Here is a 12,351-nt window from a genome sequence, read left to right on the forward strand (position 1 = left end):
ATGATGTCATGCATATGTGGAATTTAACAAAACAGATGAACATGGTGGGGGGAAAGAGGCAAACCATAAAACAGATTCTTAACTATAGAAAACAAACTGAGGGTTGCTGGAGGGGAGGTTGGCAGGGGGATGGGCTAAATGGGTGATGGGTATTAAGGAGGGTACTTGTGATGAGCACTGGGTGTTAAACCTAAGTGTTGAGTCACTAAATTCTACTCCTGAAACTAATATTACACTATGTCTTAACTGGAATTTAAATAAAAACTTGATAGAACAGGGGCGCCTGGGTGGCTCAGTCGTTAGGTGTCTGCCTTTGGCTCAGGTCATGGTCCCAGGGTCCTGGGATTGAGCCCCGCATCGGGCTACCCGCTCCGCGGCAAGCCTGCTTCTTCCTCTGCCACTCCCCCTGCTTGTGTTCCCTTTCTCGCTGTGTCTCTCTCTGTCAAATAAATAAATAAAATCTTAAAAAAAAAAAACTTGATAGAAAAAAAATAAATAAAATGGAAAAAAAGGAGGTTCTGCCTCCAGCAATGGCAAATAGCTTTAGACTAATTCTCCTATAAATGATAATTATAACTTTTGTATAAATCTAAAAAAGTATCAACAATCAGTTCTGATAGAATGCTTATTTGGAAACTGCAAATTTGTTCCAAAGCCACTGATATACTAGTAAATAATTTGAAAACAATTAAAATTTCACATTTGCTTATGTTTAATTTCATCTGTGAGAAATATTACGTAAATGCAGCAAACTGCTTAGATACATAAGAATACACAAAATGCAAGACACACACATTCCCATACACATACACCCCTCACATTTACTAGCTACTTTAGTTCATCATGTGAATTATGAACTACACTCAACTATGTCAGGTTTTATGACTTTCAGTCAGATTTCAGATAACTACCTCACAATAACTCCCAAGCAGCAATCTTTCCAACACCCACTTCTATCAATAAATAGTCTTTTTACAATGTAAAATGCCACATTTATCCTAATATTTATGTATTTCTTCACCATTTAACATATGTAAAACTGGGGTACCATTTTTACTAATATTCCTTTTTTTAAATGTCACAGATGAAGTTTTTTAAGTGTCGTGTCTCTAACTCTTCCCCCACCCCCCATAAACACTATGGTTTTTATTGTGGTATTTTGCGTGTCTTAATGATTTTTTAGGAACACATGTTTTGTTAGAGAACTGACTGCATTTAAAATTTAAAAGTACTGTATAATGATTAAATACAGAGATTAGAGAGGAGGCAATTTTTAAAGAAGCAAACTGCACTTGGTGTTATTTTCTTTTATGTGTCCTTTTGCCTGGAAGCATGCCTTGATATGCACCAAAAGGGGATTATGTATGCTAGGACTCAAGCAGAAGCCCACTGTCTTACTATCTTGAGAAATTAAGAGTAAGAATTTAAAGGTGCCAGAGTTGGGGCGCCTGGGTGGCTCAGTCCGTTAAGAGTCTCCCTTCGACTCAGGTCATGATCTTAGGTTCCTGGGATGGAGCCCTGCATCGGGCTCCCTGCACAGCGGGGAGCCTGCTTCTCCCTCTCCCTCTGCCCACTGCTCCCCCTGCCACCACTCATGCTCCTTCTCTACCTCAAATAAATAAATAAAATATCAAAAATAAAAGGTGCCAGAGCATGAAGAAAGTGCCCAGGAAACTCCAGAACTGAGTAAGACAAGGGGTATGTATGGTTATCTGTGTAAGTGTACCAGGTCCTAGATATACCTCTTAACTGCACATACAGGAGAGACTCTAAGAAAGGAGGCAGCTGGTAGCTTAAGGGAGCCAAGCAGATATGTTTGACTGCTGTCCAGTGAGAGACAGTGCTTAGTTTGAGTCTGGCCAAGCTATCTGCCTGGTAGAACAAAAATAGTCATCATCAGAATTGTATTATAGAATTCTATTATAGTATGTCATCTACAATGTCCAGCATGCAATTTTTAAAATTTTAACATTAAAAAGAACAGGCAATGTCACACATAATCAAGAGAAAAAGCAGTCCATAAAGACCAACCCTGGAGGGACTCATGTTAGAATTAGCAGACAAGCCTGTTACATCGACATGGATGGAACAGGAGGGTATTATGCTAAGTGAAATAAGTCAATCAGAGAAAGACAATTATTATATGGTTTCACTTATATGTGGAATATAAAAAATAGTGCAGAGGATCATAGGGGAAGTGTGGGAAAACTGAATGGGAAGAAATCAGAGAGGGAGACAAACCAGAGAGGGAGACAAACCATGAGAGACTCTTGACTCCAGGAAATAAACTGAGGGTTTTGGAAAGGGAGGTGGGTGGGGATGATGGGCATTAAGGAGGGCGTGTGATCTGATGAGCCCTGGCTGTTATTATATGCAACTAATGAATCGTTGAACACTACACCAAAAACTACTGATGTACTATATATTGGCTAATTGAATTTAAATAAAAAAAACAGCTATTTCTAATATATTCCATAGTTTAAGGAAAATATGGACATAATGCAGAAAGAGATTGAGAACCTCAGAGAAGGTAAACTATGAAAAAGAATCAAATGACAATTTCAAAATGAGAAGTAGAAAAAATAAAATTAAACAAGGTTTTCTGGATGGACTGGACATCGGCTAGATTGGTCAGTAAACTTGAAGACTCTGATAGAAATTATCTAGTTTGAAGAACAGAGAGAAAAATCATAGGTTAGAAAGAAGGGAGCCTTAGTGACCTGAGGGATAACATCAAGGAATCTAGCATACAAGAAATTATAGTCTCAAGATGAAGAGAGAGATTGGGGCAGAAAAATAATATTTTAACATACTCCTAGCAGAAAATTTCCAGAAATGTTTTTTTCTTAAGTATATACTTGCAGGTCCAAAAATGTCAATGAACCTCAAGCAAAATAAACAGAATTAAAGCAACAGCAAAGCAAACCATAATTAAACTGTTGAAAACTAAAAATGAAGAGAAAATCACTAACATAACTAGAGAAAACAACTAGAAGCAAATAATGGTATAAATGAACATGGGAATAATGGAAAGCAATAGACAAAAAAAAAAAGTGCTGAAAGAAAAAAACATATTCAGAATTCTACATCCTAAAAAAACAAAAAACAAAAAACAAAAACAAAAAACAAAAAGCCCCCAAAAACCTTCAAAAAGAACATATGTTCTACAGGCAGCTAAACTTAAAATTTTTTTCTTCTCTTCATTTTGTTAAAATAACAAATTTAAATAAAAATAAAAGTTTAATGTTGGTTTTAAAATTGATGTAAATGGGATATATACAATAGCACAAAAGATGAAGATAAATGAAACTATACCACTTAAGGTTCTTAGATGTTATATGCAGTAATGCAATATTAATTATAAGTAGAGTATGATCAATTAAGCATGCATGCTGTGATAACTATAAAAACCATTAAAGTAATGCAGAGCGACAGTTAAATATCCAAACGAGAAATTAAAACATAATAAAAGATATATGATTAAGTAAAAAAGGCAGTCAGGAAAATAAAACCAGCTATGAAATGATAGTCATAAATCTAAACATACTAATAATTACATTAAATTTAAATGGACTAAAACCTCACAACACACAGAAAAATTATTTAAAAATGATCACACACCTAAATTTAAAGTGTAAGGAAGAAAATTGAAGGGTATCCCTGTGATTTAGGCAAAAGATTTTTTTTTGACAGGTATAGACAGCATTAGCCATAAAATTTTTAAAAAATGATAAATTAGACATTTTCAAAATTTAAGATTTTTGTTCCACAAAACACGGCATTAAGAAAAAAGTAGGCAAGTCATAGAAAAAACATTTAGAATACAGATATGGGAAAAGATTTGAATAAAACATGTACAATTGACCCTTGAACAATATGGGTTTGAACTGTGCAGGTTCACTTATACCTGGATTTTTTTTTTGCAGTACAGCACTGTAAATGTATTTTCTCTTGTGATTTTCTTCTGCTTCAATCAAATCCTTATCCTCCCTGCCTCTTCCATATACCATATCATTTCCCACCTCTGTACCTGGGCTTATGCTGGCCCTCTATTAAAAATCCCTTACTTTCCCTCTAAAACACACCCATCCTTTAATACCCACTTCCTCCTTGGTATTATCCCAAGCTATAATTTTATCAAGAAGGTGATGCTTTCTATTTCTATAGCAGAGTGAGATTGCAGAAAGTTCAGATCAAAGGGGAGGCTACAGAATTCTAGAAATATCTTTTGTAGCCACTTAGCCATATCTTCAGCATTTACCATAGATTTACTAGTTTCTGAAATATTCAAATTACAGAAGAGTATATATATATATATATATATATTATCACACTGTGTGTTTATAGCACATTTAATCATTTTGTAATTATTTTTATCAGTGTTCAACCCTGTCTACCAACAATTAAATATATAAGTAACTTATAATCTCCTTAGGGCAAAAAGCATTTTGCATTCATTATGTACTTAGCTTTGAGCTAGACACATCATCCTGATTGTATCTTCCCCTTCCATCCGTGCTACTCCTGTACTTATTTATCATCTCTTGCCTGGATAATATCAGCAGCTTCCTAACTAATCTCTCCTTCTTGGGTTTCTACATAATTCATCCTTCACATGCCTCGGGAATGACATTTCTCAAGCATGGAAATTCCCAATTAAAACTCTATGGTGCTTACTTATCTTCTAAAAGATAAAAGTCCCAAGTCCTTGACACAACCTATAAAGCTATCATGTACCATTTGTTCCTGTTTTACTTGGACTCCTCTCTTAACCTAAAATGTGAACTATGCACTACTGATCCTCTCAAAGGCTTTCAGATCTTTAATCCTATTGTGTTTATTTCAAACTTCTGTAGACTCTTCTGCTTCTTACCCAAACACACACACACACACACACAAAATAGTTCTCATTCGTTCTCTGGTCTCCCTGGAAGTGTCTATTTTCTTTCGAGTGCCTCCTCAAACATTTCCTCCTCTCTGAGGATTCTCCAGACCCTTCCAGTTTTGTCCCTCTATGACATCAACACCTATGTATCTGCACTGCAAAATTAGGAGCAGGAAGAAGCAGGGTATTTGTGTATTTGTGTGTGTGTGTGTGTGTGTGTATGTGTTTGTGTGTGTGCATTTCCAGTAGGATTTGGCTCATGACAGATGATCTATAAAAGTTTGTTGACTCGATAAATAGAATTGTGCTCAATAGTTTTGTCTGATTAGTTACAGGCATATTTTGGTTACAAGTATCAGTAACTCTAATGCAAACAAGGAAAAATCTATGAATTTACCTAAACATGGAGAGTGAAGAGATTTGGCTGAGGTTGAAAAACAAGTAACACCAGATTATATATTCTAATATGAAATTACAAGTGCCAATTTGTAAAAATGTCCTATGAATAATAGACATAGAAAACTCAAAGACATTAAAGGTATACAGCAGTCCCATTCTTAAAGAGCTTCTTAATTCATCAGTCACTTCAAGGTGATTCAAATTTCAGTGTTAACCTTTCTGTTTTAGAAACCAACGCAGCCCTCTGCAATCCATCAATCCATGCCATCCTCCCTAAGCAGGAACAAGGGGAAATCTCCCCCCTCAATTCCACCAGGTGAACATAGAAATTAGGCATCGATTATACCCAGAAGAAGCAACCAACTCAATGAAGATTTCATATATAATTTAGGAGAGATTTCTTAGAAAATTTCTTTCTTCTAAGAAAGTGCGTGGTGGCCCTAAAATTTTCACACTTGTGAAAAAAAAATCCTCTTATATTAACAAAAGTAATGAAAAGACTTCTTAGTTTTGGGCCAGCTCTAACCTAACACTTTTTGAGATAATGATGAGATATATTTGGTATCCTACTTTGAGGCAGGTACTGCTTAATGTTGTGGATGTCCACAAAGTAAAGGATGATTCTGTTAGAAAATGAAGCATGAGAATAAGTCGAGATATAGTTGTCAACCCTTTATGTAGTTGCACTTTGGAATAGTTGTTGGAATTTGGAGGATGCAATCGAGTACTTTGTGTGCTAGAAAATGCTGTTTAACCATACAGTCTCCCTGGATTCACTGCAAACCGCATTCGTTGTGATTGACTAAGACACCCATATAAGATGATTTTGAAAGCTTGTCATAACCCTCACCAGGCAATATAGTCAGAAAACTATTTTAATAAACTCGATATAACAGTATTCTCTTTTGAAAATCAGGACAAAGAGGGAAAAAAGAAGACTTTAAATGTATACTCAGAATAGATTCACCACAACAGGAAGATTTAATAGTAGGAATAATATACTAAGACAGCTAGGGATTCTTGGAGAACAAAATCTGCTGAATTTTGAGCAAATTGCAACATTGCTATAATATAGCAGAAATGTCTTCAAATAAAAAATTACAAAAATGTAACTTTGGAAAAACAAACAAACAAACAAACCAGTGACACCTGGGTGGCTCTGTTGGTTAAGTGACTGACTCTTGATTTCGGCTGGGGTCATGATCTCAGGGTCATGAGATCCGGCCCTGCATGGGGCTCCACCCTGGGCTGGGAGCCTGCTTAAGATTCTCTCTCCCTCTCCCTCTGTGTGTGCACCCCCCACACACCCAAAATGAAAACCAAATACTAATCAGCAATCTAACTCTATCTTATTAAAAAATGGTTCTTGCAACTGTCCTTGAAATTTCTTACCAAAAAGAAGCCTATAGAGATGTCATGCTTTCCAGAGTTAATTTTATCAGCAATTTCTCTAAGTGGAATGTATTTTCCAGAGTGGAATCTTGAGACTCCTTGTATACCTTGAGAGTCTGAGTCAGTCTTAGGAAACTAGTGTGTCTGTTGAACAATATCCCTGAGTCAGTCTTAGGAAACTAGTGTGTCTGTTGAACAATTTGACCAAAAAAAATCCTGATCTCTACTGGATGTTTACTATATTAAAATCTATATTAATAATTCTAACTTCCCAAATTGTTTAACTAGCCTAAGCATATTGTTAATTCACTTATTCTTTTCGACTTAGTAATGTAATGATTAAACATCCCAAATACTTTACATTAGGGAAAGATGGTGAAATGACTAACAAAATATATTTTCTTCAACTTATTCTACCTACACCAATTTTAAGCACAAAGTATTATAGATGCTGTGTTCCCTTACTAGTTCATTCAAATTACATTTACCAAATGTGTTCTGTGTCAGGTACTCTGCTAGGTGCTATAGACTGATTAATGCTAAACAGATTCCTTGTATACCACAATGCCAGTGTGTTTATTTCCAAAAGGAGATACTCATGTCCATTATCCATGGGAGTACTTATTAGTATAAAACTTCTAAGTAAATAACCTCAAGGTCTCTTGATGAGCACAGAATCAAAACAAAGAGAATTAGATTGTCCAGAGTGATATTTCATCCCATCTACAGAGAAGCCTGATAAACTACCCCTGTCTCCAGACAAAGTAGATTTCCCTTGTGAATTAAACATCCATGTCTTCCAAATACATTTTATCTTTCCTTAGGACTGTGTTAACTAAATACTTACAAATTCTATCTACTAATGCTTACCACATCATTATTTCTGAAAATAAGATGACAACACAAGTGAATGAATTCCATTTTTCTTTAAGCTGGGTATACTGGGTATACATTTTGATTATTTTGATTGGGTATGATATCACTCAAGTCTCCAATGGCAGTTCTTACCAAGACATTTTAAGGTTTTTCTGAAGATAGCGAAGTCATCCATTTTATAAGGAATTGTGCTAAATTTTTCCTACTTTTATTCTAAGTGTATAATTTTATCTCTAAATCCTAAGGCTAGCTTAATGATTTCTACATAATGACTGAGTTTTCTGAAATTTTATCATGTGTCTTAAAAATAAATATGAAATATGAATGGGTGCTACAACATGCATAAACCTCAGAAACATTATGCTAAGTGAAAAATACATTTCATATTTACATGAAATATCCAGAATAGGCAAACCTATACCTATAGAAAGAATAGTGGTAGTGGTTGTCAGGGAGTGGGGAGGAGAGAAATATTTTGAAACTATCCTAAATAGAGGTGGTAGTTCTACAACATTGATAATGTAGTAAAAGCTACTGAATTGTTTACATTAAAATAGTTTTTGTTTTATTTAGTATATACGAATTTCATTTCAAAAAATGTTCTCAAAAGCGTGCTAGAAATTAAAACAGAATAAAACATTACATAAAAGAACAGCAATGGAATAATACACACATACACACATATCAGACTGTGTTACTCAGTTTTAATGTGAAAAAATATATGGTCATGTTATGCTGATGTGATATAATTGGGCTAATTGACCCAGATGGTCTTTCTAGTAGAAAAGAAAGCTTTTCCATGAAGAAGTGGAGATAGAGAACTGAACTATTTTGAGATATGTTGGTTTTGAATGGTTATTGATATTTCAATGCAAAGGAGTGAAGTAGATCATCAGAAATTCAAGTTAGTGGCCAATATCTATTAAAGAGTCAAGAACATTTGGTGACAGGGAAGTACATTTAAGTTGAACAAATACCCAGAAAGGAGGGAAAAGAACAGTACCCTAAAAATACATACTTTGAAAGGGAGGGGTGGAAAGCAATGAAAGAGAAATCAGCAAGATTAGTTGTGAATGTAAATTCAGAGAACAGAACTATTTGTAAAATTATAATCATCAATCATTGGATACCTATTTGTCCCAGGCTCCAGAGACACAGCCCAGAACAATTGTGTGTGTTCAGTGAGAGCAAGTATCTCATCAGTCTGGCTCAAAGTTGTGTTCCAAGACTGTACCCAAGTATCTAGCATACAGTAGTTTCTCTGATATGATATACTGTTGTAATTGAAGTGTATGAGGAGAGCAGGTCTCACACAGAAGAGTATTTTATTATTATTTTTTTAAAGATTTTATTTATTTGACAGAGAGAGACACAGCCAGAGAGGGAACACAAGCAGGGGGAGTGGGAGAGGGAGAAGCAGGCTTCCCACGGAGCAGGGAGCCTGATGTGGGGCTCGATCCCAGGACCCCAGGATCATGACCTGAGCCGAAGGCAGACGCTTAACGACTGAGCCACCCAGGCGCCCCAGAAGAGTATTTTAATAGTCTTTTGAGATACTTGTGAGTGATCTTCTTTAATATTACATTAAAACTCATCAAGTGGTATTTTTCTAAAGATTGGCTGCAGTGTAGAACCTGAAACTATATACCAATAAACTTTTCTTATTATTTTAATATAATGAAATGGAATATTTTAAGTTCATTCACTCTATTTGTACTTTAAGTGGATCATTTCCCCTATGTATGATTTTTTTTAACATTATGTTTTGGTCATTTGAGAAATATTTGTTCATTATACAATATAAAAATGTTATCTTCTGATAAATTGGTAATAATAATATTTAAATACTGGGAAGATTTCATTTCCATTAGTGGAAGATACAAGTTGTCTAAACTTCTAATTTTCACTTGAAACCTCACATTTTTTTCATTGGCAACAAATGTCAGTTGTTTCCCTGAAGTTTAAGATCCACGTTGTTTATTTTTGTGAAAATAACTGCCAAATACCCAAGTCTGAATAATCTTATTTTATCAGTTATTCTTTTTAAGTAAAAATGGTGTTTCACTTAAAAAAGTGGCTAGTCCAACTCACAATCCAAACACTCATACATGTTCTTTTTCCCAACACTATACTTTGTATGCAGAAGTATTCTATGTATATTTGTCCTTATCATTTAGGATACTTTAAAAATATATAATCAAAGGTTGAGATTTACTATGATTAATTACTTTTTTACTGCTTTATCAGGGACAGTCAAACTGGCATTTCATTAGCTACAAGTACAGGACAGGGAAGAATACAGTAAGTTTGGTGTCACTCTGGATTTGTACTGAAGTACCATCAGTTTAACCCACCATTACTTTTCCATCATCACTGCAAATATCAACACAGTGAAAAGGCAAAGGATGTCTTCATATTACTATAAAAATAATTTGATCTTGCAGACCCTTGAAAGGATCTCAGGGATCCCAATTGTCCACTGTCCACACTTTAAGGATTGCCATGGAAGAGAATGGGAAGAGAAATATCGATAGACTTTTTTTTTCTTAAAGACCTTTCTCTGCTCAAAATAGAGTGGGGGTGGAAATCCCCACAGTGGCAAACTTTCTGAAATAACTGCAAATAATAAAGAAGAGTTGAATAAGGTTAATAAAATCAAATTGGTATACCAAAGCACAAGTTGAGGTTGGAAATCATAAATTGATGAATACCTTTTGTATGCAAATTTGGCTTCAAACACTAAGAAATATTCCTACTATCTCTTAAGTGTGAAGAAAGTAGTTCGTTCCTTTTTTTTTTTTTCCCACTGAATATGGATTCATGCCTTTCTTGTGCCAAAGCTAATGACTGTCAGTGTTATTTAGGTTATGATTGCTGGGAATTGGGCTAATATTAGATATCAACTTTCAAGCAATTGAAGACATTATTTAAAAAATTATGAGTGCAACAGTTTTGTAATTTGATTTTGGTAAAATTACTTCTCTCTTTAAATTCACATACCTATACAAAACACTGGACAATTGTTCATAGCTCTATTTGCTGTCTTTGTAGCATGGTAATAAAATATATAGACCCATAAATTGAGAGGATAACATATTCGAGATGTTTGTAAAACATAGTCAAATATTTAATACTTCATGATGGGGAAAATTACAGATTATTTTGAAAAACTACTAGTTTATAGTCTTCTTTATTCAATATGTTACACAAAAACCATTATCAAAGAATTATCTTAGGATATGTTTGTTGGTGGTGACAAATTTACTGGTATAATGAGAAAATTATAAATTCACGTTCTAAAAGTATGGAAAGGTTCTGATTACATTTTATACCATAATTCCACATTTTACCATTACTATTCAGATTAAATAGTTGAAATCAGAAAGCTGCCACATTTGTTTGTTGGGCTGTGGAATAGTATGTGAATATTCAATCACTAGATGGCTCCTACCTGAGGTGTGAAATATTCAGTTTTCAAGGTTATTAGAAAGGGAGTCATAATCACAACATCACAAATGTTTTTCTGATTTTTTTTCTATAAAACCTTATCATTTAAACTCTTCATACAACAGTTTATTGTCTGATGCTTTGATGTGCATAAAATAATCTCTAAGGTTGATATCTAATATTAGCCCAATTCCCAGCAATCATAACCTAAATAACACTAACAGTCATTAGCTTTGGCACTAGAAAGGCAAGAATCCATACTCCATAAAGGAACAAACTACTGTCTTCACACTTAAGAGACAGTAGGAACATTTCTTAGAGTTTGAAGCCAAATTTGCATACAAATAGTATTCATCAATTTATGATTTCTAACCTCCAAACTTGTGCTTTGGTATACCAGTTTGATTTTATTAACCCAACAATAGTATAGACATTATTTTCTTAATATTTGAGCCAGTTATGTTCTACAAATATTTTATATAAATTTTTATATTTGAAGAGATATTTATTCAAAACTCCTGGTAAATTATAATCCTATTCAGATTAATTTTATTTTTCAGATTAGTGTTAATGAATGCATTTTTTATTTCTTCAGTGAAGACAGAAAGATGTGATAAATCAATCAATACCATCTATAAAAATGCTTATACATTTACAAGTTTTAGTTTAAATGGAGTAATCAATATTCTATTAGGTAACATCAAACTCTATATAACACTAAGTTATATTTTAAACCTGTATGACAGTTTTATTTATTTTATTCTCTGCCCACATTTCAACTATGATTATTTGTCCTTTCCTTGATTAAGCTGCTATAAATAATAGACTTTGTATGGATGTATTCTTATGAAACACTGTGGAAATATCTACAGACTTCACTGAAGTTGTGAATTTTGGGTGGTTTTTTTTTTTTTTTGTAATAGTTTGGTTAACATGATGAATTATATTAACAGCTTCACAGATATTAAACCATTTTAACATTTAGTGAACAAGTCCCATTTAGGTTATTTTAATATGTTGCTTGATTTGGTTAAGGTTTTATTTAACATATATTTGCATCTTGGTCTGAAGTGTCATCCTTGTGCAGGGACTGTGCTAGTCTTCTCTGCATTGTTCCAATTTTAGTGTATGTGCTGCTGAAGCAAGCGCTATTGAACATATATTTGCATCTTGTTCATAAGTGAAATTGGTCTATAATTTTCATCTTCTGCGCCCTTTTATTTAGATTTTGTTATCAAGGTCATCCTCATTTCATAAATGACATTACAAGTTGCCCTTTTTCTCTTTGCCCTGGAACAGTTTAAATAGCACTGGAGTTACTGGTTTAACAATTTCATAGAGTTTACCTTAAA

At 34.0% G+C, this 12,351-nt stretch overlaps 1 non-coding gene across 1 annotated transcript; it reads right to left on the minus strand.

Moving 5' to 3' along the window:
* Window positions 1-12,041: 12,041 nt before the first annotated feature.
* LOC115939648 (U6 spliceosomal RNA) lies at window positions 12,042-12,148 on the minus strand. The gene has a single exon (XR_004074425.1). It is a non-coding gene; the product is annotated as a U6 spliceosomal RNA (small nuclear RNA).
* Between the last annotated feature and the right edge of the window lie 203 nt (window positions 12,149-12,351).

This window comes from Leptonychotes weddellii, chromosome 9 (genome assembly GCF_054177405.1).
Source record: "Leptonychotes weddellii isolate Sample4059 chromosome 9, ASM5417740v2, whole genome shotgun sequence".
NCBI classification, from domain to species: domain Eukaryota; kingdom Metazoa; phylum Chordata; class Mammalia; order Carnivora; family Phocidae; genus Leptonychotes; species Leptonychotes weddellii.